Here is a 25,217-nt window from a genome sequence, read left to right on the forward strand (position 1 = left end):
AAGATTTGGTTCTTACCCACATCTAGTCAAAACTCTCAATTCCGACCTGGTAAAATGGTTTATCTAATAAGGGCACACAACCCCAAGCCTGACAGCCTGAGTTTACTCCTGAAACTCATGTGTAGAAATAGAGAAATGATTCCCAGAGCTTGTCCCCTGACTTCTAAACATGCACCATGTCCCCTGCTCCAATCTCTCACACAAAATAAAATGAAAAACAAAAACAAAAACAAAAACAGAAAACCTTCCATAAAGGACTGGAGAAATTGAAGAGGTTCAGTTAGCCTGAATTATAACTCCATTTTGAAATAAAGATCTTGACTGGGAACTGAATTCAGGTACCAGGAAATATCACAGAATGAACACCTGGCAGAAAACAAAGTTAACTCTCCTAGCATCAGCCTCCAGGAAATATAACAGAATAAATGCTTCATAGAAATAGAGACAAACTCCCTGGCAATAATCAATGGGAATCGGTTGGAAATCGGGTGGGAAAATTCTCCCCAATGTTTCAGATGTGGTTTAGAAAAATAGCCATTGTGATTATATGCCTTAGCCATTGTGATTGTGTGCCTCAGAAAAGGTCACCCTGCCCTGCTAAACTTTACCCAATTCTGTAATGCCAAGACTCGTGCCCCCCTGCTTGCTGCCATGGAAACCCCCTGAACACAGACTTTCCCTTTAAAAATCCTGTTCACTCAGAGCTCGGGGTCCCACTTCTCTACTGCTGCGCCAGTGAGACTTGGGTCCCGAGTTCAATCGCTCTCGTAATAAAGCTCTCTTGCAATTGCATCGAGTCGTCTCCTGGTGGTCTCTGAGGGTCCCGTGAACCTGGCATTACAAAATGACCCAGTGGTAGATCACATCAAGTCATGTTTGTCCCAGTCACCATGAGTCTGATCACACACACACAAACACACATACTGGGAGTTAGAGAGAAACTGTTGGCTTTCCTCTCAGCATGTTAACTGTCTAATCATGAGCAGAGCATTAGGGAAATGACAACAGAATGTTTTATAAAACAGACCAGTGTTGTTCAAAGTTGTAAGATTATAAACATGAATAATTACAACGTACATGGTGACTCACACCTTTTAGTCTCAGAGCGGGAGAGGCAGATGCAGGTGGATCTCTGTGAGTTTGAGACCAGCCTATCTATAGAGAAAATAGTAGGTTTCAGGCCAGTCAGGGCTACATACTATGACAATGTTTTAAAATCAAAACAAAAACAAACAACAGCAAAAATCCAAGAGATTGTCACAGCCAGAAAGAGGCCAAAGGGACATAACAACTACATCTAATATGGTGTCTTGGATGGTATCCTATGACCAAAGAAGGATATAAGTAAAAATTGAGGAAATCTGACCACTGGACAAATTTTAGGTTAGTATTTTGAGACTAGTTTCCTAATAGTAATAAAGGTGTCCTAGTACTGTAAAATCTCAGTCATAGTGGAAAGTGGGTGAGGAGTTTATAGAACTCTGCAATTTTTCATAAACCGGAAACTGTTCTAAAAAGTAAACCTCATAGCCTTTAATCCCAGCTGTCAGGGAGGCAGAGGCAAGTGGATCTATGTGAGTTCAAGGCCAGCCTGATCTGCAAAGTGAGTCCAGGATAGTCAAGGCTACACAGAGAAACCCTGTCTCAAAAACCAATCAACCAACCAACCAAACAAACAAAAATCAAAACCCACTAAAAACTTCCTAAGAAGAAACTGATAAATATGCAAAGAAGAAACTTACTGTTTGGGTAGGAAAAGAATTTCTTAAATTTTAGGTTCTTTTTCTTAACTTTGTGAAATTTATAGTACAATTATGTGAACCTTGTTTGTTTTTGTTTGTTTTTTTGTTTTGTTTTGTTTTTAGCCTCCCTCTCTACTGCTTGAGGCCTAAAAAAAAATTAATAATAAAATAAAATAAAATAAAATACAGACTTTCTAAATTTGTATCGTCATGATTTTTGTTCTCTCATTCACTTTTGTTTGTTTTGATTTCTTGTTGGTTTGATTTGGTTTGGTTTGGTTTTGAGAGAGGGCTTTCACTATATAGCTTTGACTGGTCTGAAACTCCTATTCACCTGCTCTGCCTCCTGAGTGCTGGAATTTAAAGGCGTGATTCCCCATGCAACTATTTTTTTTTCCCTTTTTTCATTTTTCAAGACAAGCTTTCTCTGTGTAGCCTTGGCTGTCCTGGACTTGCTTTGTAGACCAGGCTGGCCTTGAACTCACAGAGACCCACCTGCTTCTGTCTGCTCATGCTCTGTGTTACCTTATAAGAGAACTTGCACCACCTCTGTCTCTCTCTCTCTTTCTCTCTCCCATCCCTAGTCACGTGGCATTATTTCTGAACCCACCATGTAACTTCCCTGCACAGTCCAGAGATGGAGGATTCATGGAAGGGCTACATAGTTTTATATCAACTTGACACAAGCTAGAGGCATTTTCTTAATTAGTGATAGGAGAGGGCCCAGCCTGTTGTGGGTGGGGCTGCCCCTGGGATTGAGTTCTATCAGAAGACAAGCTGAGCAAGCCATAGGGAGCAAGCCAATAAGCAGCATCCCTCAATGACCTCGGCATCAACTCCTGCCTCCAGGTTCCTCTCTGTTTGAGTTCCTGTCCTGACTTCTTTCAGTGATTAACTACAAATGTGAAAGTATAAGCCCAACTTGCTTTTGGTCATGGTGTTTCATGATAGCAATAGTAACTCTGACTAAGACAATAGGATTTGGTATCTATTTTCCAGGTATTTGTAGTTTCATGAGGGACAGGGACAGACTCCTAATCTCACCCTAATCTCAAAAGAGATTAAGCATCAAATTATTCAGTCACTGATGCCAGCCCTTCCTTCAACCACACAATAGCAAGGTCTGGATTAAAAGCACGTCTGCTATTATTACTCAATGTGGTTATGGTTCAGAAGACCATACTAAAAAACAAGACTTTTGTAGCTCAATGGTGTATGTCAACTTGACACAAGCTAGAGTTATCCCAAAGAAGGGAACCTCAGGTGAGAAAAGTTTCCCATCAGATCCATCTGTAAGGCATTTTCTTAATTGGCTATGGATGGGGGAGGGCCTAGCTCACTCTGGGTGGCGCCACCCCTGGCCTTGTGACAGGCCATGGTACAACACTGCAACTGATGATCATAATTAAACTTTAGACACGAAGCCATTGTCAAGCTGCCAACCGACCTTCCCTCCCCTGCCTCCCCCTCCGCACCCCCTTCCCCGAGAACTTCAGCTTTGCTTAGTTTCTCTAGAAGACTGGTCAATTAGTTTTAGACAGATATAGATATGAATATAGCCCGGCTTAGCCACGTTTAAAAATCAGGTCAAATGCAACAGAGGCTAGTTGACTCTTTTATAGTGTCGCTCTACAAATCAAAAATCCCCTGCGTTCAGGGTGTGGCGGTCTAAATAGGAATGCCCCCCCAGATGCTCACAGCAGTGCTATTTGGCAGGGGTTAGGAGGTGTGGCCTTGTTGGAGTAAGTGTGGCATTGTTGGGGAAAGGATGTCACTGGGGGTGGGCTTTGGGCTTTCAGTTGCTCAAGCCAGGCTCAGCGTTTTCCCCGTCTTCCCGCTGCCTGCCTACCTGGGTGTAGAACTCTCCACTACCTCTCCAGCACCATGTCTACCTGTGTGACGTCATGCTTCCTGCCATGTTGACAGTGGACTAAACCCCTGAACCTGTAAGCCAGCCCCAATTAAATGATTTCCTTTATAAAAGTTGCTCATGGTAGTGGCATCTCTTCACAGCAATAGAACATTGACTAAGACACAGGGTTTGGGCCCAAAAGGAGGTACCTAGGTTGGGGAAGAATGTTACGGTGGGAAGAAGAGAGGCTAAAGAACCACTGTCAACTGCCAACATGTAATCATAGGTACCCCCTTCATATGTTGGAGACCCTCAGAGTGTGGCATTATTTTTAAAACGGCATCTTGATGGAGACTGTCAAGTTAAAAATTAGAGCCTTAGGTTGGACTAATTCTTAATGACTGGGACGAGGAGATTTAGACCACACACTGGAAAGGATGGATAGATGAAGAGACACTGTGCAGCAGGCGGGGAGGGATGGAGAGCAGGAAAAGGCAATAAGCAAAGACAGACATTTTCAAGCCCAAGAGAGACCTGGAGCAGGCCCGTCCTTTGCAGACCCCCCCCCCCCCCCGGGAACAAATCTTGCTGACCTCGTTGTACTTTCGTACAATCTAGTCACTGCAACTGTGAGACTACACATTTCTGTTGTTGAAACCACTTAGTTTCCAGTATTTGTATGACTACAGAACCTAGAAAATGCCTGAGGAGTTCGATAATGAGGAAAGGGAGTGGGCTTAGGTTCCAGGGACATGGCTAAACGCACCAAGAAGGTCAAGATTGTTGGGAAATGTGGGTACTGCTATGGTGCTTCCCTTTGGGAGATGGTGAAGAAAATTGAAATCAGCCAGTATGCCCAGGATGCTTTCTTCTTCTGAGGCAAGACCAAGATGAAGAGACAAGCCTTTGGCATCTAGCACCGTGGTGCTTATGTTTGAGATTTACCTAGCCTGCAATACATGGGTTAATTTATGTTAACAGGAAATAAAAGGAGAGAATAAGAACTGGGTAAAATCGTGGGTGGAGAGAGAGACTCAAAGAGAAAAGCCAGGGATCAGCCAACTGGAAATGAATGGGGAGTATATTTTTCCTCCTTTTAAACAGGAGAGTGTAGACCTGGAAGATACAAATCTTAAGGACCTAGAAGGCATGGTTGCCATAGACCAGTGCTTCTCAGCTTTCCTAATTCTGCAACCCCTTAATACAGTTCATGTCGTGGTGACCCCTAAACCATAAAATTATTTCCATTGCTACTTCATAACTGTAACTTTGCTACTGCCATGAACTGTAATCTAAATATGTGTTTTCTGATGGTCTTAGGCGACCCCGGTTAAAGGGTCATTTCACACCCCCCCCAAAAGGGGTCATGACCTACAGGTTGAAAATGGCTGCTACAGAGGCTGTTGGTGTGTGGGTGGCCTCTCACCAGTATTGTACAGGGAGCCTTGCACTCCCCAGGAGGAAGGCCAGAGACACCCAAAGAACTTATTACCTGCTGAGTCAACTTGAGCGTGCTTGTGACTAGAGGGAAGGAATGTTATCTCCCAAGAATGTAGGCCCCATGGTTGTGGAGCCCGTGTTCTGGAAGCAGATGATCTTGAGTTCCAAGACACGTCTTGACCTTTCTAGCACCTGACCATCCTTCCGGTTTCTCTTCTACAAAAGAGGAGCAATGGTGGGACCGCCTCATCGGGTTACGACGGGCATCGCGCAGAGTTTATTAGCAGTGTCCTCTGGTACATGTGATCTGCTGTTAGAAGTACTGTGACAGTCATTGTCCCTCAGGTGCAAAGCAATAGTAGCAAACCTTCCACCTACAGCTGTCAGCTGGAGGACTGGCCTCAAGCACTGAGCAGCTGAACCTGTCAACAGTTGTGCTGACCTGTTTTCTTCAAAATGTTAGCATGATGTGCATCTCAATTTAGCCACACTGACCAGTTCTGGACACTGACCAGCAGTGTCCATTCTAGTGTTTGATCTTCTCAAAGGTTATCTTAGAGCTTTGGAGTATAAATTTTTTATTACATTTAATCGGAGGAGGGCACACACGGAAGCAGTACTCACAACCCGCAATTCCGCACATTGAGGATCGCACTCAGATCATCAGCCCTGGCGACATGGATGTGCCTTTTACCCAGTGAGCCATCTTGCTGGCCTTGCATTGGCCTTTGGACGCCAAATCTCAAGGGATCTGTCAAGTCCACAGGGCCAAGGCTGAGCGGGGCAGACAAGCCTTTGGAAATTGGCAGGTGGACATCGTCCTTGAGCAACGTCCAGTCTGCTTGACACTCTAACGACCCCCGGGGCCTGGGTTGTCCAGAGATGTGTCAGGGCCAGGACATTGCGGAAGTCCAGTCTTCCTAGCCAAGCATTGTGGCGAAACCTTGGGGTAAGGACCGTGGTGTAACTGGATTAAAGGGGGTCGTGGATATCGGTGGTAAAGAAAGATGGGAAGTCTTCAGCCACCATGGTCCCTCAAAGCAGAGAGGCCATGCCAAGAAGTCAGCTGAGCAGTGTTGAGGACGGAGGAGCTAAAGGGCACCTACAATACTCCAAAGCATCACAGTATCAGGGTTCAGGAGACTCTGGAATCGAGATACAGATTTACCCTTTGCCCTTCCTCAGATTCGTTGTGAAACTAGAGGGCAGTTTGCCTGATTGTAGTGGCTTTTGCTTGCTGACAGCCCAGCGCGCTCTTGGACCTCAAAAAAGGCCACGCCTACCCTGCGGCCTTAGAGGGAGGGGCGGGGTTGACTGGACTGGGCGGGGCCTGAAGGGGAAGACCCGAGTTTTGAGGGGCGGAGCGAACCGGCAAGGAGGCGGGGCCCAAAGGAAAGTGAGGGAGCTGGTGGGCGGGACCTGAGGGGAGCGGCGGGTCTGAGGCGGTGGATCAGGCCACACGGGGCGGGGCTTGAGAGGCGGGAACGGCGCCGAGGGGGCGGGGCCCGAGGGGAGCGGCGGGCGTGAGGGGGCGGGCCAAGCTCGACCGGTGCGGCGGGAGGGGCGGAGCTGGCGAGGGGGAGCGGGCGCCCTGGAAGATGGGGCGGGGGAGGGGCCTGCGGGCGGGGCGGCGCAGCGCGGCACGCGCACCACCAGCCGCCCGGCCCTGCTGCTGCAACGCCGGTGGCGCAGCCGAGAGAGCAGCCGCCGCCGCGACTCCTTAAATAGCATCGCGACCCGGCGCGGGGCAGCTCGTGGACTGCGGTGACAGCCGCCTGCGGAGCGGCCGGGGCGGCGGAGGAGGTGAGTGCGCCGGCCGCGGGGGGGCCGCGTGTCGGCCGAGGCGCCCCGAGCCGGGCCCGACACTCAAGACAGCCGCCCCGCGACTCTGCGGGACGTTCCGCTTTTCCGGCCTGGGCTCCGCGGCCTCGTTGCCCTGGGCTCCGGGAGGCTCCGGGGCCGCCCGGGCCGCCGCCGCTTCCGGTGCCGGGGCTAGGGCTCCCCGCGGGCCGTGCGCGCGCGGGGCTGGTGCACCGCGGAGTCCGGACGCGCCCCGCGGCGCCGGGGACCTGCCGGCCTCGCCTCGGGTGCCCGGAGGTGGTCCTGCCCGCCGGGGACCCCGCTGTCGCCGCCACCGCATCTCCGTGCCCCGGAGGCAGGGATGGTGAGGCGCGCTCCGGGCGCGCGTGGAGACCGACTGTCCTGGTGCGGCTCTGTGACGCGCCCCTGCGCCGAGCCGAGGAGGGTCAGAGGCAGCGCTCCGAGCCCGATGTCATAAGTAGAAATTCTCGCGGTGTCTCCAAGAGGAGCGCCCACAGCCACAGCACGCAGTGGTGATGGAGTCATTGATTTAAGGCAATCTGGCTTTTAAGTTTTTTTTTTTTTTTAATTAGGGAGCAAAAATGGTGTTTATCACCCTAAGGCGTAGACAGCGATTGCTGTTAGGGGAAAGAACACGTGGATTAGAATCTAGAGAAAGAAGCTCCATCTAAGCAGTCTATTATGCCAGGGTTTGCAGACCATCTTTCCACTCCACTCAAGCTCATGGTGACGGAGCCTAGGTAAAAAAAAAAAAAAAAAATGGCCATTAAGCTTCATCTTAGAACGTGAGTATCCATCTGTACTCATTCCTTTAGGACTTGACATTTGATTGTTTCTCGTGCACGGTTAAAAACGCAACCTGTGGTGTATCCCAATGAAAATGACTAGCCTTTTAGTCCACCGAAGTTTGACCTGATGGTCTGCAGCGGGCAGGGCAGGGTTAAGACCTCGGAGCTAAAAGGAACCATCGGTTTGGAGCAACTCCGGTGTGGTGTGATAAAAGCAGAAAACAAACACAACCAGATCACCAGATCCTGCGGAGATGTTCTTTCTTGTAGTTGAACTGAGAAATCCCTTTTCTGGTGTGAGGCTGGTTCTTTTGTGAAAGGTCAGCCTTGAGATGAAAATGTCTCGATAAGCTAAAATTACATGACTAGGCAAGGAAAAAATAAATAAAAGCAGCACACCGTATTCACTCACCTTTTCTAAATTTACTGTAAACAGACAAAACTAAAAAAAAAAAGGCAGAAAAAACAGAAAAACCTCCCCACCCTCGACTATAAGCATTTCCCCAATATTTCCTTCCTGTCTTTGTTATTTATATTTTATCCGTTTATTATTATTGCAGCCTGACTGAAATCTCTGGGCCTTGCAAGTTTTGACATTTAACACATGGCAGGTGACAAACACAGGTAGAGACAGGTTATCTGTTTATACCATACAGGGACTTTTCAGCTACCTCTAGGTTTCTGAGTTAAGTGTGGAATAATCAAATGCCAGCCAGCTCGAATGTCTACAGTACATCTTTAGTTTTGATGTGTTGATCTATTTTTTTTTTGTTTTTTTTAATCTAGTGTGGTGTGTTTCTGTGCTTAGAGTAGGGCTTCCCCCCACCCCCACCCCAGAAAGATCAGGTGGTTTTGTCATTCACATTATAGAGATTTTGTCTTTCTCCATGTGGTGTTTCTGCTGCTGTTGTTCTTAGACTGTAGGATACCTACAGTAATTTTTAGACATTCATACTCAGTCATTGCAGAGACTCATTTGGTTCTAAGCTGTTTCATTTGTTGGGTAAGCTTACCCATTGCTCCTTTGCAGGCACTGTCTCTTATGACTAAATTCTGTGTGAGTTTCACCATTAGAAATGTTGTACGGGAAGGCAGAGGCAGGTGAATCTCTATGAGTTCGAGGCCAACCTCGTCTACAAAGTGAGTCCAGGAAAGCCAAGGCTACACAGAGAAACCCTGTCTTGAAAAACAAGAAAGAAAGAAAAAGAAAGAAGAAAGAAAGGAAAGAAAGAGAGGAGAAAGAGGCAGCTCACAGCTGTGAGTTTCCTGAAACCTCTTTAAACCTGACTGTTCAGCCCAGATAGATCAAGGAGCCTGAATCTTCAAGGTGAAGGTCTTCAGTCCAAATTAGTAGTTAGACAAATACTAACTATTGGTTAGTTATAATGCACCTCTGGCATTATTGCCTGGAGGGTGGCTGCCAGTGCACAGAGCTGATTCCGAAGTTGCTGTGATTCTTGCTTTAGGTTTCAAACATCTTGGTACTTTGAGGGGCTTCAGAGAACTTGAAAGAAAAGCAAGCCCTAAAGTACTAGCTGAACTTGGACAACCTAGAAAGTAGAGGCAGTTTTATCAGTGTTTGAGATGGTACTCTGAGATTCACATCTTTATAAAATGCTGAATGTCAACTCCTAAGAAATGTTAGTTTGTGTAGGTCCAAGGGTGATGGGTAATGTGGACAAGGGAAAGAGAAGTCACATGAATAAGTTATGTTAATTTTTCCACCTTGTCCTCCCTGATGTTTATTATTCTTAACTGTTAGACACAGTTGTATTCAGTCAGTCGTAATCTTTGAGGAATCAAGGGGAGGAGAGGTTGGGGTTGCCATACAGTGGTCCTGTTCTTGTTCTTTGCCTGGGTAGGAGGGATGCCACTTTAACCTGGAGGTGCATGAAGGCTGTACTCCCTCAGGATAGGAGGGGCTGCTGGAGAACAGCTATATCCTATATCCTGTCTGAGATTTCAAAACCAGTGGCTGAATTCACATAGGAGCCCGGGTTAGTTTTCTTTATGGATTGTTTGCTAGTCTTTAAGTTTTAAGTAAAAATGTGAAAGCTGCCCAAATATCTAAGTCAAAGTGTATTTTTACTTTTTCCATAGTAAAACTTAAATAATTTTAAGGTGCATGTTGTCATTTTAAGTTGAACATTTTGACAATTCATTTTTTTTCAACATAACCTTTATTTTTCTTTTATGTTAGTGGATATTCTGCCTGCATGTACGTCTGTGCACCATATGCATGCCGAGTCTAGAAAAGGGCTTTGGATCCCCAGGAACTGTAATTACAGATGGTTGGGGGCTGCCTTGTGGATGCTGGGAATCAAACTCAGGTTCTCTGGGAAAGCAACCAATGCTCTTAACTGCTGAGCCATCTCTCCAGACTGACTATTCATTTTTAATCATTTCTGTTACATAGTGATCTTTCCCCCAGATTGGTTAACATTTTTTAAATGAGTTTTGAAGATGATTACTTTTAATTTTTTTCATTACTCCCTTTTTGTTGTTTATTTCAGAGCAGTTTACCAAGCTCTCTTCTTTAATTAAACATACACGTGTTTAAAAGAAAGCTTTTTTAAAAAACTCTTATGATTTTATAACTTAGTTGAAAATTATTAATGAATTGGTTTTAATGGACTTTTGGATTCATGTATTTTAGTGAAAAGCTGTTGAAAGAAGATTTTGTGGTTTGGAAAGATAAATGGAAAGAAGTTAGGGCATCAAAAAAAGTGTGGTTTGCCTTCTAGAGCATCTCCCCATTTCAGGTGCGACTTCTGATAAATGTATTATCTACCCATTTGCAGAGTTTTGGCTGCTGTAGAAACTGGCACTTTCCACTTGGGTTTGTTGAAGAAGTGCCTGTAGCCACGAGGTCAGAACACCACTGATTAGGCAGAATTAAAAAAAAAAAAAAAAAAAAAAAAAAGCTGCAGCAGGACTGGATTGTCCCTTTGGGCTTCAGTTTGGGGCAGGAATGGCGACAATACTAGCCAATAGGTTACGTTCTTGGTGCTTCACATATGGTAGTCCCCCAGCAGCCTTGTGAGGCAGATCCTGTTTTTTAGGCTCTATGACAGTGGTTCTCAACCTGCCTAATGCTGTGACCCTTTCATACAGCCCCTCATACTGGGGTGACCCCCCAACCATAAAGCATTTTCATGGCTGCTTCGTAAATGTAATGTTGCTTCTGTTGTGAATTGTAATGTAAATATCTGTGGTTTCTGAGGGTCTGAGGTGACCTCTGCAAAAGGGTCATTCTACCCTGAAAGGAGTCAAGACCCACAGGTTGAAGAACTACTTCTATGAGCTTTAGAGATTAACTTGCCTCAGGCAGGATTTGAGCCTAGGCCTACTGGCTTTGGGGCCTGTACTCTAGAGTGCTTCTTTTTCTCTTCTATCCCTCAGGACCTAGGTTTCTCAGGCCTGGAAAGTTCTGTTCATCTAGTAACAAAGCCAGTCAGTCATTGACTTTTTCTATCATTTGCAGTCAGTAGTGAATTTTCTCCTCATAACACCTGAGTTCCGAGAGATAGCAGCTTGGTTCATCATAGTTCAGTGTGTGATAGAGATCATTTACTGCACAGCCATGACTTTTAGAGATTTAAAAAGTAAAAGTCCCCATCTGCCTTTGGACTAGGCCTTGGAAGCCTGGAGCACAGTCAGGGCGCGTGATCAGTGCATTAAATGTTGAGGAGGCCAGAGGAGGGAACAGGGCCCTAGCATAGTGCAGATGGTGGAGGCAAGCACGCCAGTAGGAGACTGGCCTCGCTGCAACACGTGGTCTAGGGGTAATGTTGAAAACATCTAAGAGACCGGAGAATGGAGTCCTCTGGATTCAGAGCTTGTAGGTCCTGTGGCATTGCCCAGTGATTGTGACCGCGTTGTCTTCCCGGCCAAACTGCAGAACTGGAAGCCATGGGCTAAATATAACAGGGTCACTGTAGGTGAAGGTGGGCGAGCACGGGAGGGGGGGGATCCACGCACTGTCATTTCTACCTCTTGGCATTTCAGAGTCCCTTCAGATAAACCCCAACCTCTGAAGCAGCCCAGCTCCCTCATCTCACTGATCCAGTAGCTGTGGTGCAGGGAGAGAGTATGACTCAGTCAAGGTTACACAACGTGCCTTCCCCTCTGGCCAGTACACACACACACACACACACACACACACACACACACACACACACCACAGAATTTGTTCCCGGGCCCTGGGCCCATTCGAGGAATGGCTGGCCTCTACTGTTGTTGTCCTTGACTTAATGTCCTGAGACTCAGGCAGTCGGCAGGCTTCTGCTTAATTGTAATCTCTCCGTCCAACACTTCCCAGCGCGCACCTGTTTCTTCCTTGTATTCTTAGTATGTAAGTTCACAGTCTGTGATCTCCAGGTTAGACAGCAGACCTCTTATTCAAAAGGAAAACTAAAAACCAAACAAAAAAACAAATCCAGGCATGGTAGCACCTGTAATCCCAAGTATTGGGAGGCTGAGTGAGGAGAGTCAAGAATTGGAGGTCAGGCTGGGTAAGTTTCAGGTTAGCCTGGGCTAAAGATGAGACCCCATCTCAAAAATGAAGAAAAAAGGGGAGAGGGTGATCATGGTTACGAAAGAAGAGGATAGCTTTTTTTTCTGAAGTAGAACTTGAAGGAAGAAACCATCAGGGTCCCAAGTCTGTCTTTAGTTTAGTCTTTCAAGGGCTTTTACACTTGGCTCTAGTACGCTATTTTCCCTGCCCGTCTCAGGGTCCCATGAATTGGGACATCAGGACAAGACCCTGGGGGCATGGGGCTGAAGGATCCATGCACCCCGACACTCTGTGAGCTGTACGGATACGTGAGCTGCTAGCCTGTATCCTAGAAAGAGGCACAGGCCTCTAAGGCCCTGTGTGTCTGTGTCTACATGGGCCCTTCTAGAATGCTGATCATTTTCTCAACTTCTTTCCTTGGAGAGTTGCTGCTCAGAGCTATTCTTCCTCATGTGACTCTCCCTTTTCAGATCTCTCATACATTGAGGGTCCTCTGACCCTCAGCTAGGAAGCACCTGTAACCAAACCGGTGGCCAAAGCGTTGAGGTACATCTACACCAGTTAAAAAATGGTTGCCATCCCCAAAGTCTCAACCGCTAATTCTGAAACTGAAATCTTTCCCACTGGTCATTTAATATTTTGGTTAGCATCCCTGCCTCTGACTTGCATGTGTCTTAGTATGTGTGTATGTCTATCTTCCTCATATGAGCACTTCAACCATACCGTGAGCTCTCGGCAAGAAGGAGACCTAGTCATTTCCACATTTTCAGAAATGCTGCTGGGCCCTGGACTGATCCGAAGAGGGACTGAAACTAGCTATTGTCCTTGACTTGTGTCCCCAAACCCAGACAGTGGGCAGAGTCTGCATCTTCTCACGTACTCTCTGAACAGTGTCACCGGTGGACACTTGCTCCTTGCTTCGATTCTTTGTACCACCAGCTGAGGCTAGAGTCTGCACCTCCACATAGACAGGAAGGCTCTTAGTTAAAATGAAAAGGGGGTGTGTGCTGGGAGGAAGGGGAGAGCTGCTCTTCCTGAAGCGAAGCTCCGATCAAATCCTTCCTGAGCAGAAATGGTCAGGGCTCTCCGCTGTCAGGCCCCAAGCTTGTCTGTTGGGGCTTCCTTCTATAATGTGGCCTTGGCCCGCTGTCTCCCAGCATTTGATAGAGTGCCTTACCCCTAGTCAACCCTTCCTGATGTCTTGATGATTGGGAGACATAAAGATAATGTCCCCTGATGATAATATATATTACCTACCCTGCTAAGCTAGATGTTAGCAGTTAAGATCAAGGCGCTGAAAAATTTGTGGACCAAAATGAGTGCCTCACGGAGGTGAACTTTGGGCTTAAGAATACAGCTCAGTAGTAGTTCCTGTTGTTCGGTGAGGATGAGAAACAGGTGGTTCTGGGTTTCTCAGGATGTGGGAAGGAGATTAGTGTCGAATTCTAGATAATCTTACATAACTGTAGCAGAGTCGTCACTTACCTGGTATTCCTGCTTTAAAGGTGTGCCTTGTTTCCATGCCAGGACTTATACTGGTCAAGTAGGCCTCTGCCTCCTCTGTGCGACAGTTACCCACATCGCACTTCAGGCAAGCTGTGAAGCATTCTAGCATGTGGAGCTGACAGGGACCTTACGTGTCACCAGTCCAGCCAGGCAACCCGTAGAGGCCAGATCTAAAAGCCAGAGGGTGTAGCCGAACAGTCCTGAGGCCTGGCTTACCCTCTGAAGACAGGGCCAATCTGCTGTTCTTTCTTGACATGAGTTGGAGATGAATTCGGGATTGCAGAGTGTAAGGAAGGTAAGGATACTTACCCATTAGAGGTAGGGGCTAAAGCTATAGGAGTCCCAGACCAAGACTGATGTCCCCACACATGGCCAGCATCCGAGGGAACAGGTGAGCCTCGCCAGGCAGGTGCCAGGGAGGCTGCTGAAGGCTCTCTGGAGACTGAGGGTAGTTACAGTCACTCTTGGTTGGGAGGCAGCTGGGCCACATATTAGAATGCAAGACTGGAAATATTAGAACTAGTATATATATATAATCTTTCTTTAAATCCGTATTTGTCTCATGGCTATAAAACATTTTAGAGGATATGAATGAAAGCATGTACTTATTACAGTGCATTTATTCGTCACCAGTTGGGATGTGTTAGACGATGTGTTAGACGTATAGAGAACAGGAAATTGTCTCCTTTTCTGCTTTGGGCATGGCAGTAGACCTTTGAGGGCCACTTTAAAAAAGGTGACTTTTTATCAGAGGGGGGTGGATATAAACTGGAGCTACTCTCGGAAACTAGGTTCTGATCCAAGTTAGAAAGTGTGTCTGACTTCAGGCGAGTTGGTAAAAGACAGTGTGTTTTGATTTTGTTCTGCAGACTTTTCAGTTTGATTAGACAAGCCCTTTGTTTTCTCTCTGGTTTAAAACCGTGTCTCCTGAGGCTAGGGCCAGCTTGGGACATCGTAGGTAGAAAATGAATATTTGCCAACTGAGCCCATGGACCTGTGTCTTGCATGGAAATTAAATATTGTGCTGGATTGGCTGCTTCGAGTCAACATTTAACTTGGCTACCTTTGTTTAGATTTTTGGGCCATTGGCAGGTTAGGCTTGCTGCCACCCCACAAATAATTTTTTAACCTATAGAGGCAGAGAACTGTTGACAACTCAGAGTGTCTCCTGAGTGACAGGATGTGTGGAATTTGCTTTAAAATCCTTTGAGAGAGAGAGAGAGAGAGAGAGAGAGAGAGAGAGTGCATAATAAAACAATAATAGCAAAACTGTTGCTTCGATGGAAGCTGACTGAAAGGCAAAGAGTATATGGTAATTTTATTGTACTGTGTGGTGTGTTGAATAGACTTGGGGACTTTTGTAACAAGCATTTAAACTAAATATAATGGGACTGAAAAGAGCCCCAAACTAAAGTAACTTTATGGCAGGCAGATAACAACCAAACTTGGCATTTATTCTTGTCTTTTTTCCTGTGCTTTCTATGGTAGGTCATTGTTTTGCAGTCTTCTGTAACTTACATTTGTTTTGTTTCTAGCTTCCCTAAGCGAGCCACCTCTTCTTATGGTTACCTGAACTCTGTGTAATCTTAGCTAGTGTCCCGTGGTGTCATGGATACCTCTCATGCCTCCCTATACAATGAGCAAAATCTTGTTTAACCTGTCCTCTGCTTCACCTGTTGCTTTCTCTAATTCCACCACTGTCCACAAGGACATAGGGGCCTATGTTCTTTAAAGGTACCATTCAATCTCGAGGAGCCTCGCGGCTTAAAAACATTCTGAAGATTCTATTGGTTTCTGCTTTTTAAATTACCTGTTGAGGTCTGGTAAGCCTAAGGGGAACTTCTCTAACCATGTGAGCGACTGGTCTTCGCTGGCTTGGGGGGAGTCTGTGATTGTATGCAGTCTGAGACTCACACTTTGTTGGGCCAGGCCATTTCTCTAGTGGACAGTTACTCTGAAGCCTTATTCTATTTTGAGAGGTGTAAGTAACCCTACCCAACCTGTGCCCTCCTGAGCCTTCTTATCCAGGTCACTGCTATTTGATAGCTGCGACCTCTGAGTCACTGGGCCCTGTGGGCTCCTTGAGGACAAGGCCTGAGTCTGTTCTCTCTTTCATACTGACCGGCAAGGACACGGCTGACTGTGGAAACTAAGCACTCTGGGGTGAAGTGGAACCTCCAGCAGCTCTTCCATAGCCTGCTGACAGGTATAATGACCCAGGAGACAGTCTCCTGAACTGAGGCTGCCAGTTCCTAACCTGCCCCTAACTGCCTCCGGCAGGCTTCCTGCCTGCCTCCTTGCTCTCCATATGGCCTGGCTTTCATGGGTGTCTCCCTACCCCCACCTGTCTTTGACTGCTGAGATTTGGCCCAGTTCCACCTTGGCCTCTACTCAGCCCTCTGGTGGCCTCCAGCTCATAGGTAGAGTGTTCTCTGCCCCCTGGATGCTTGCAGCAACATGGCCCTACCACATTCTTCCTCCTGGAGGCCCTTCCCAGCTGCCTTGTGTGCTGGGGGTGTGTTTGCCTCCATTGTTCTCCTGAACTTGTGGAAGGTGGAGAAAGCACTGCTAGGGTTTCATCCTCCTGGCTATGACCTTCTGTTTGCAAAGGGCTAATGGGAAGTTTTATGTCCTTACAATGTTGAGAGGGTTGTTTGGTTTACAGTGAGGTCCTCTCTGAAGGAACACTTCTGTGGAGGTTGCTCCCAGGGCTTGTGAGGGCCTGCACCAGGCCCCAGCTCAGGACACACAGTGAAGGCTTAGAAGTGTTTTCTGAGAGGTTTACAGCCCATCTGTCATTCCTTAATAAGGGCAGGTTACCACTCTAAATCCTTTGTGGAGCAGGTGGAAAATACATAAATACAAAAGAACATTAGCCAACCTGAACCCAGTTATATCTTGTTTATTGAAAATATAGTTAGTGGTTGATATGGCAAATTTTATGTTATGCATTCACCACAGTTAAAAAGCTGGGGGGAGGGGCGGAGCCCAACGTAAAGCATAATAAAATAATAAAACCGTTTACAGGTCTACTACCATAGACCTGATTGGCTTTTATGATTTATTTTTAAGTTGTGTGGTCTGTTTGTGCCTGCGTGTCTGTGTAGGTGTGTCTGTGTGTGTTTGTTTGTATCTGTATGTATGTGCAGGTGACTGCCAATGTCCACAGAGGGCAGAGGCCTTGGGTCCTCCTGGTGCTGGAGCTTCAGATGGTTGTAAGCTGCCCAACACTGGTGCTTCGAACAGAACCCAGGTTTTCTGTAGGAAAAGTACATGCTTTTAACCACTGAACCATCTCTGCAGCTCAGAATGGTGGTTTTTAATGTTTTCCTCTTCTACCTCTACCTGGAATTTCAAGGGGTAGGTGGAATCCTGTTGATTTGGTCTTGATGACAAGGTGACTCCACCATCTTTTTTTCTTGGAGGGGCCAACATGGCTCTCTTAACACAAAGGGAAGTGATTTCCCACTGTTCTCACCCGCTTCCCCATCTTTGTGCCTCTGAGGCTCACACAGGCAGAAGTCCTGCTCATGACTGTGCAGCTCATCTGGACACAGCCGGTACTTGGAATGGGACCGTTTATACCTGAGTCCAGGATTCTTTCCCTGTTTCTCTGCTGTGTAATTCCATAGTCACTGCTGGAAGATATGTGCTGTGGACAAAACACCTGAGGGGATCTGAAAAATTGGGCCCCCTCTCAAACATATCTGCAGGCCCTCAAGGAAGAAGCCTTCCTGCTCAGCGGGGCTCCAACCCTGGCTGTGACAACTGGATGGGAGGTCTATTCTTGTGGGTTGTTTTAGTTGCAAGAGGAATTTTATTTCCTCCTTAACCTGCTACCGTAACAGGCTCTACTTGTGTTGCCCAACGCCCCGACACAGTGCTGTCATTCTCTTCAACCTCCAGTTTTGTAGACATAATTAGGACTCACCCTGGTTCAGGTATCACCTGACATAACCTGCCCTATCAGATGCAGTAGATGATGAGACCTTTAAGCTCTAGGAGACCCTTCTCTCTTGCTTCCTTAAGAAGAGTTGGGTTACAAGTTCATGTCCTTCCTGAGCCTTTGTCAGTAAGGCTTTGTTATGACCTCTGTACCGAAATGGAGCAGTGTTAACTCAATTAATACTTTAATATCTTATTAGCCTGTGTATATAATTATATATAATGAGTTTCATTGTGATATTGTCATACATGTGTATAATATGTTGCAGTCATGGTCACCCACCCCTCCTGCCTTCTTTCATCTCCTTCTCACTCCCACTAACTCCCTCCCGCCTCCCACCTAGCCCCTCTTCTACCTTCCCATCTGCCTTTCCCTGACCCAGTGATCTCCGTGAGTGCTGTCTACAGGGATGCATGGTTCTTTACAGGAGCGTGAGCTCCTGATCAGTGGTTCCATCACTGAGGAAAGGGTCTCTCCGCACTTTGTCACACATTATATACATACTATATCAATATTTGAGGGCAAATGAAGTAATCTTGCTTCGCTTAGGGGTGCTGTTCGCAGAAAAAGTTCTTGAATACACCTGACTCAAGCTTAACCTTGCTGTCCCACATAAAGGGCTTCACAGGACCTGGGAATCTCCACACACATAGATCTTCTGTGTCTGTGTGGAAAGGGAGGGGACTGAGAGCTCTGTTCTGTGTTGAGTCTGTGCATATCATATGCTCTGGGGAATGCTGAACAGGCCCCATAGCCAGCTTCCCGTACATCTCAGCCACCCACCCAGCTGTCCTCATCAGAGTCCTCTGTTGCTCCAGCCCCAGGCTGAGAAGCCCAGTGTGTTTCTCTGGTTTGCAGGATTCTGTTTCATCATAGAACAACCCCCCCACCCCCACCAATGTGGCACACAGGGAGCCCTCCGTTCTGTCATTTGCTCATGGACTCTGAGCAAATGACAGAGTCACATGATGAGGAGTCACATCCCTAAATACCTGAGGGCTGTTTTCCTTCGTGTTGACAAACTTCTCAGGAAGTGAATTGCTTAGAAAAACATAAAGCGTCATGGGGACTGGGCAAGAGAAAACTTTTACACAGACTTTTAAGTCATTGTCCTCCCAGCCACTGCAAAACACCTGGCCATGGAGTTTCCTCTGCTACTGGGAGAACAAGGAGGAGTGCTGAAATTTAAGAACACCCCGGATCTCTCTTTCCTCTTTGGAGTCACTGGTGTGAACACGTCTCTTCCAGTGATTTTTTTGTTTTGTTTTTGTTTTACTGCAGTAAAGCAATAGTGAGACTCCCAGAGGGTCACCCCCTCTTTAGTCAAACATTAAGTGCTCCTCTGGTCTGGGCACTGTATTAAGCACCAGGGCAGGAGGAGACAGAAGGCACTCCTGAGTAGTTCCTGAGGGCCACAGACCAGGAGTGTCTAGTAGGAAACACTAAGAACCTCACCGAGGCCACAAAGAAGGTGACCCCAGGGCTCAGCCAGAGGACGAGCTGCTGCTTATCAGCCAGCGAGGAGGTCCTGTAAGAACTTGTGAGAGAAAGTGGCATGTGGCCTGCCCAGTAGGGTTGCACATCATCAGACAGGTCTCAGACAGTGAAGGAGGGAGAGGCAGAGCAGCCACAGACTAGGGGAGGATTTTCTTTAGGAAAGGCTGGGAGGGCATGTAAAGGGTAGGTCGTATGCTCAGTTAAGGACCTGAGGCAGCATTAGACTGTGAAGCCTGTTCCTGTGGCTGTGCGGGGTTAGAGATCCAGCAGGGGAACCTCTCCAGAGAACTGTGACCACCCCAAAACCTTTGACCTTGGCTGTGGAGGAGGTAAGACTTTGGGGACCTGGAAAGTTGGGTCTCAAATTCCAGTTATTATCAATGTTCCCACCATTCATTCTCCCAGGCCCTAAAACTTAGCTCTCCAATTCTGTTTTTTTTTTTTTTTTAATTTATTTATTTTTATTTTATGTACATTGGAGTTTTGCCTGCAAGTATGTCTGTGTGCGGCTGTCAGATCTTGGAGTTAGACAGTTGTCAGCTGCCACGTCAGTGCTAGGAATTGAACCCAGTTTCTCTGGAAGAACAATCAGCACTCTTAGCCGCTGAGCCATCTCTCTAGCCCCGTGCTCTCCCAATTCTTTATCTTTTATTGCCAGTTATTTACCAAGTCTCTGCTTTTTATAAATTGTTTGGAATTTTTTTTTCCAGTAAAGCACATCTAATGTGAAAATTACACTTGAACTATTTTAAAGTGTATGGTTGCCCAATGGCACTAAATGAATTGTGTAAGTGTCACCACTGTCCGGCCTCACAGTTTTCATCACCCTAACAAAACCTCTGCAGCTATTGGGCAACGCCTCTCATATCTCCCTCCCCTGTCCCCAGCCCCTGGTAACCTCTGTTCTACTTTCTGTCCGTGAATTTGCTGATTCTGTGTGCCTCATGTAGATAAGATCATATTTGCCCTTCCCTTTGCCTTATTTCACTTAGCCTGATGTTCATTCATATTACCTGTGCTGTGGTGCTTTCCTGATTTTTCTTTGAAAAGCTGAATGCTGATCTGTTGTGTATATGTGTGTGTGTGTGTGTGTGTGTATATATATATATATATATATATATGCCTATATATACCTCAGCCTGCTTATTCATTCCTCTGGTGGTGGGCATTTGGGTTCGGATACTGCCTTTTAAAAGCGTCATGTATTGAGGCTTTTTGTCATTAGCAGCATGGCCTCCCACCCCTGCCTGGACTCGAGTCCCCTTGCCTGGGTGGCAGCACTTGACTGCTCAAGGTCCATAAACTTTGACATCCGACTGGCTTTTGACTACTTAATCCTTTCCTGAGTGGAACAGGAGCAGTAATGTCCTGTTCTTTGTATGGATGGAAAACCACCTCATCCAGTAATGAGAAGGCCATGTGAAGATCACATTTAGTCGTGTGTGTAACTGCATAGTCCAGGCCATAGTCAAAGTACTCAGCTGACACCTACTCTTAAGAACATTGGAGCTAAAGCGTGGAGAGATGGCTCAATGGTTAAGAGCACTGGCTGCCCTTCCAGAGGACCCGGATGTGGTTGCCAGCACCCACATGATGGCTCACAACTCTGACTCCAATTCTAGTGTATCTAACACCCTCTTCTGGCCTTTGGGGGCTCCAGGCTGAACATGGTGCCCATGTAACATGCACACAAATAAACAAACGTTAGAAAAGATCACGTCTCGCTGGGCGGTGGTGGCGCATGCCTTTTATCCTAGCACTCAGGAGGTGGAGTCAGGCAGATCTCTGTGAGGTCAAGGCCAGCCTGGTCTACAGAGCTAGTTCTAGGACAGCCAGGGCTACACAGAGAAACCCAGTCTCGAAAAACAAAACAAAAAATTCGACTCAACTTTCCCCAAATACCTTCCTTCCCCTCTCCTATCCAGTCTGACTTTGTTAGTTTGTTCCAGGCTTATTTATCAATAGTGTTAGACCTAAGAAGGAAGTTGCTTCTTGCTGTCCTGTGTCTGTGCCTACCTCTTAAGGGCCAGCTTGTACTTTCACCATGCAGCTCCCTTAAGGTCCTTGCTGCTGTCTATTGTAGTGCTGCCTTGTTATGCCCTCTGTCTTGTGTTTGTATTCCAAATCTCAGTTCCCAGTCTAGTTTTTCTCAATTTGTCCTTTCTCTAAAATAATTCTGGCACTGCACTGCTCCAAGGAGAGGTTTTTCTCCAGTCCTTTATTCAGTTTTTTTTTAATTTAATTAAAATTTCAGTTTATTCACTTTGTACCCCAGCTATAGTTCCCTTCCTCACTCCCTTCCAAACCCACCCTCCCTCCCTCATCTCCTCCCTGCCCCTCTCCAGGTCCACTGATAGGGGAGGTCATCCTCCCCTTCCCCCTGACCCCAGCCTATCAGGTCTCGTCAGGACTGGCTGCCCTGTCCTCGCCCTTAGTCAGTTTTTGTATTACAGGTGCCAGCAGTGTTCTCCTGTCACGCGGTGTGCTGTCAGCCACTTTGAGCAGCATCATTTTAGAGCAAGCAGCTGGTCTAGGAACACCTCTCTTCAGCCCAGTCTCAGGTCCTTGTAGAATAACCCATGGGCATTTTAGAAAGCAAAGAAAAATAGATAGGTAATTATTTCTTGGTGTTTGACCTTCCAGAGGCAAATGTTAAATTGTTCTAAGAAGCTTTTGAAAACCACTTTAAAAAGCAACCACGGAGCTGGGCACAGTGGCACACACCTGCAATTCCATCACTAAGGGGGGCAGAGGCAGACAGATTGCTGTGAGTTCAAGGCCAGCCTGGTCTACAGAGTGGGTCCAGGACAACCAAGGCTACCCAGAGAAACCTGTGGGTCCATAATTAAATGTGTCCTATAATAGAATGGGTATGTTGTTTTTAGTGATACATGTATATACGTTTTCAAAACTGATCCAACTTAAGTAAGTTAAGTGAAAGAGAAAAATGTAAAGATAGATTACAGAAAACTGTAGAGCCTGAAAAGGTGGTCTGAAAGGTGTCTCAGAGCCAGGCATGGTGGTATACTTCTGAAGTCCCAGAACTCTGCTAGGAAGGCTGAGACAGGAGAATTAAGGCCAGCCTGGGCTGTAGAGAGAGATCCTGTCTGATAGATAGATAGGTAGGTAGGTAGGTAGGTAGGTAGATAGATAGATAGATAGATAGATAGATAGATAGATAGATAGATAAATATGTAAGTAGATAGACAGATAGATATGCAAGCCGAAGCAGTATTTCCAAAGTAATTGAGTTTGTCATTTGACTTTCTATATATGAATTCAATGAATATGGAAATTATTATGAACAGATATTTGAGCATCCCACATGAGTCCATAAAAATTATTTCTTCAAGTTGACATACTGTATTTGGGATAGTCTGATGGGGGTGTTGCATTTATGATAGTGGCAACCTGTAGCCACTATTATGGCCTTACTCTTACTGGTTAGAAATGGTGCCACGTTGTATTTGATTTTAAACGTGTTGTGTGTTCAGTTCTTCCTCTGAGAACTTTAGGAGGGATGGGCAAGAAGCCTGAGTACAGAAGTCCTCAGCTTGACTCCGGTATTTCATAAAGTTCCACAAGTTTTTAAAAACAAGATATCTCTGCTTTGTTTCTCCTTTAAAAATCTTCACGGAAATTAACATAGTAACCCACGGGATCAGTCACTTTAAATAAAATGAAGACCCCGTTAGTCTACGGTTTTATACTTAGTTGAGAGGAAAATCCCTAGAGTGGTGGGTGACATGATGGATCCTCTATGCAGCCACTTGTATCTTTGGCAGAGTATCCTAGAGTCACCCAAGTAGTCCTCTGGGATAATGAGATGGGCCACAGGAAGTGAGCATGCTGGAGATTCCCGTGGGCTAGGATTTGGTCAGCAGCCCCTGCCTCCCCTCTACCTGGGGACCCCCGCCTGTTTGATACTCAGCACTTCCTTCTCTCTAGGGGACAGCTCCACTATTCTTGGGTTCCTAGGCTATGGCTTAAACTAATCTAGCTTTAGGTGGTTTGCCAGCCCGGGTTAAGGAGCACGGCTCCAGTGACTCTGGAGTGGCAGAATGAAAGAGCAGCAAATGGCCGAGCTGCCACTCTCTTGTTGCTCCTGGGGCCTGAGCTCTGCCCAACCAGAACAGGACAAAGGGGGCACTTTTAGCCTTGTAAATAGCTTCTTGTGTCAGGGGAGGAGGTGGGGCAGGGAATGGCAGCACCATGCCAGCTTGGCTTGCTGCATTAAGGAAAGATGTCAGGACTTCTCAATTTGCTGCTGTCGGGCAAGTGTGCAATCTGTGTGGGTTTGTTTGAGGTCTGCATTCCTAGTGGAGCATTCCATCAAACTGTTGTTACTTGGCTGGATGGAAGCTGGAGGGACTTCTGAAACATCTAGATCACAAGGAGAGAATACAATGCTACTGTAAGTAAATGGATTTTCCTTTGCAGAATTGCAGGTGAGTGTGTGTGTATCCACCCTCGTGTCCTTAGGGAGAACGGTGCCCTTGTGGGTCACCTCTGGCTCCGAGCTTTTATAAATAATGCAAACAGTGGTAGGAGGTGAACCTTTGTGTGCAGTGGGCACCGAATCCACATGTGCAGAGGCCAGGGAGACAGGATCAATGGTAGCATTTATGTAAGACAAATGAGTTCGAATGAGTCTCAGACTTGGGTAGCTCATAACACCAAGCAGTATTCCTACCGGAAGGACCCTTCTGTGCTATTCTCTTAGTTCCTTGCTTGGAGCAGGCTGAAGGGGACTTGGAGTTATGTGCAGTTAACTGTATATGTTCCCAGGTCAGGGGACAGCCAAGAGGAAGAGCCGTTCATGTAAACTGGGTTTAGGATCAGCTTAGTGTCTTGCTCTGACAGGCACGTCAGAGAAGCTTCTGTTTCTGGCTCTGGTTTTCCTTGATGTACCAACGAGATGCAGGATGTGAAAGATTCCCCGAAGCACTAAGTGAATGTAGTTAAATGGCGATGCTGTTCAAGCTTGGGCAGAAGGTCCCAGCATTTCTGGGTTTTGACAGTGATGCCATCCAGTTTTCATTGTTCTCCCTTGTTACCTGTTCTTATCTACAGGTACCCAGAGGCATCTTTTGTTCATGTTCTTTGCTGAGCTTATGGTGTTCTGCTTGCCTGTTACTTTCCTTTCATTCTGTGGCTTCTGACTCTAGTGTTAGAGGTGTTTCAGACAAGCGAGCTGAGCAACCCCCTTTTTAAAAATGTCTGTGTTTCTGGGTACATGCCGCCACACGCCTTTAATCCCAGCATTCAAGAGGCAAAGGCAGGTGGATCTCTGAGTTTGAGGCCAGCCTGGTCTACAGAGTGAGTTCTAGGACAACCAAGTCTACACAGAGAAACCCTGTCTCAAAACCAAAAGAAACAAACAACAACAACAACAAAAAAAACCCCCAAAGGTCTGTGTTTGTCTCTCTGTATTTTTATATGCTGCATGTTTGTGGGTGCCAACAGGTCAGAGGAAGGTGGAATCCCTGGAGCTGGAGATGTAGATGGTCAGGAGCTTCCCAGTGTAGATGCTGGGAACTGAACTTAGGACCTCTAAAAGAACAGCAAGTGCTCATAACTGCTGAGCCTTCTCTCTAGCCCCACAGACACGTTCTGTAAGCAGGGGAAGAAGGGTGCACAGGAGTGGCTGTCGCAGAGGAGCAGCTAGCCACCAGCAAGCCTGTATGTTCTACACTGGGACATATGTCTTCCTAAGACTTTGAGCCAACCGAATTATGTTATTAGCAGATAACAGCATGATGTACGTGCCTGAGCTATAAGCTCTGCTAGATGCGGATATGGAAATTTGCTTTTGAAAAAAAAAACCTAGAAAATTCCCAACAGAATACCACTGACTGAAGAACACATGTGTCTCTTACTTTTTTATCATTTATTAGCAAGGGCTAATCAGGACTGAATCTTCAGCATGGTAGCTATCATCACACAGAGTACAAATGGCTGTTTACAGGGTCTCATTTTGACTGACTGTAAGCCTACTTCTATTTTTTTAAGTATCTGATTACCTTTTCCATAACAGCATTCAAGTGAAAGGAAAAAGAAAGGCTCATAAGGCTCTCAGCGCCTAATACTTGTTCTTGACATGACTAAA

At 46.4% G+C, this 25,217-nt stretch overlaps 1 protein-coding gene across 2 annotated transcripts in view; it reads left to right on the forward strand.

Moving 5' to 3' along the window:
* The first annotated feature begins 6,658 nt into the window (after positions 1-6,658).
* The window catches only part of Acsl1 (acyl-CoA synthetase long chain family member 1), a 65,356-nt gene continuing 46,797 nt past the window's right edge, over positions 6,659-25,217 (forward strand). The window contains exon 1 of one of the 2 annotated variants that reach the window (XM_055593657.1): positions 6,659-6,837. The gene's annotated coding sequence lies outside the window, so the exon portion shown is untranslated. The remainder of the gene's footprint in view (positions 6,838-25,217) is intronic. The other variant, XM_055593655.1, reaches the window with a different exon arrangement.

Source organism: Psammomys obesus, unplaced genomic scaffold (genome assembly GCF_907164565.1).
Source record: "Psammomys obesus unplaced genomic scaffold, mPsaObe1.curated_primary_1811, whole genome shotgun sequence".
Lineage (NCBI taxonomy): Eukaryota > Metazoa > Chordata > Mammalia > Rodentia > Muridae > Psammomys > Psammomys obesus.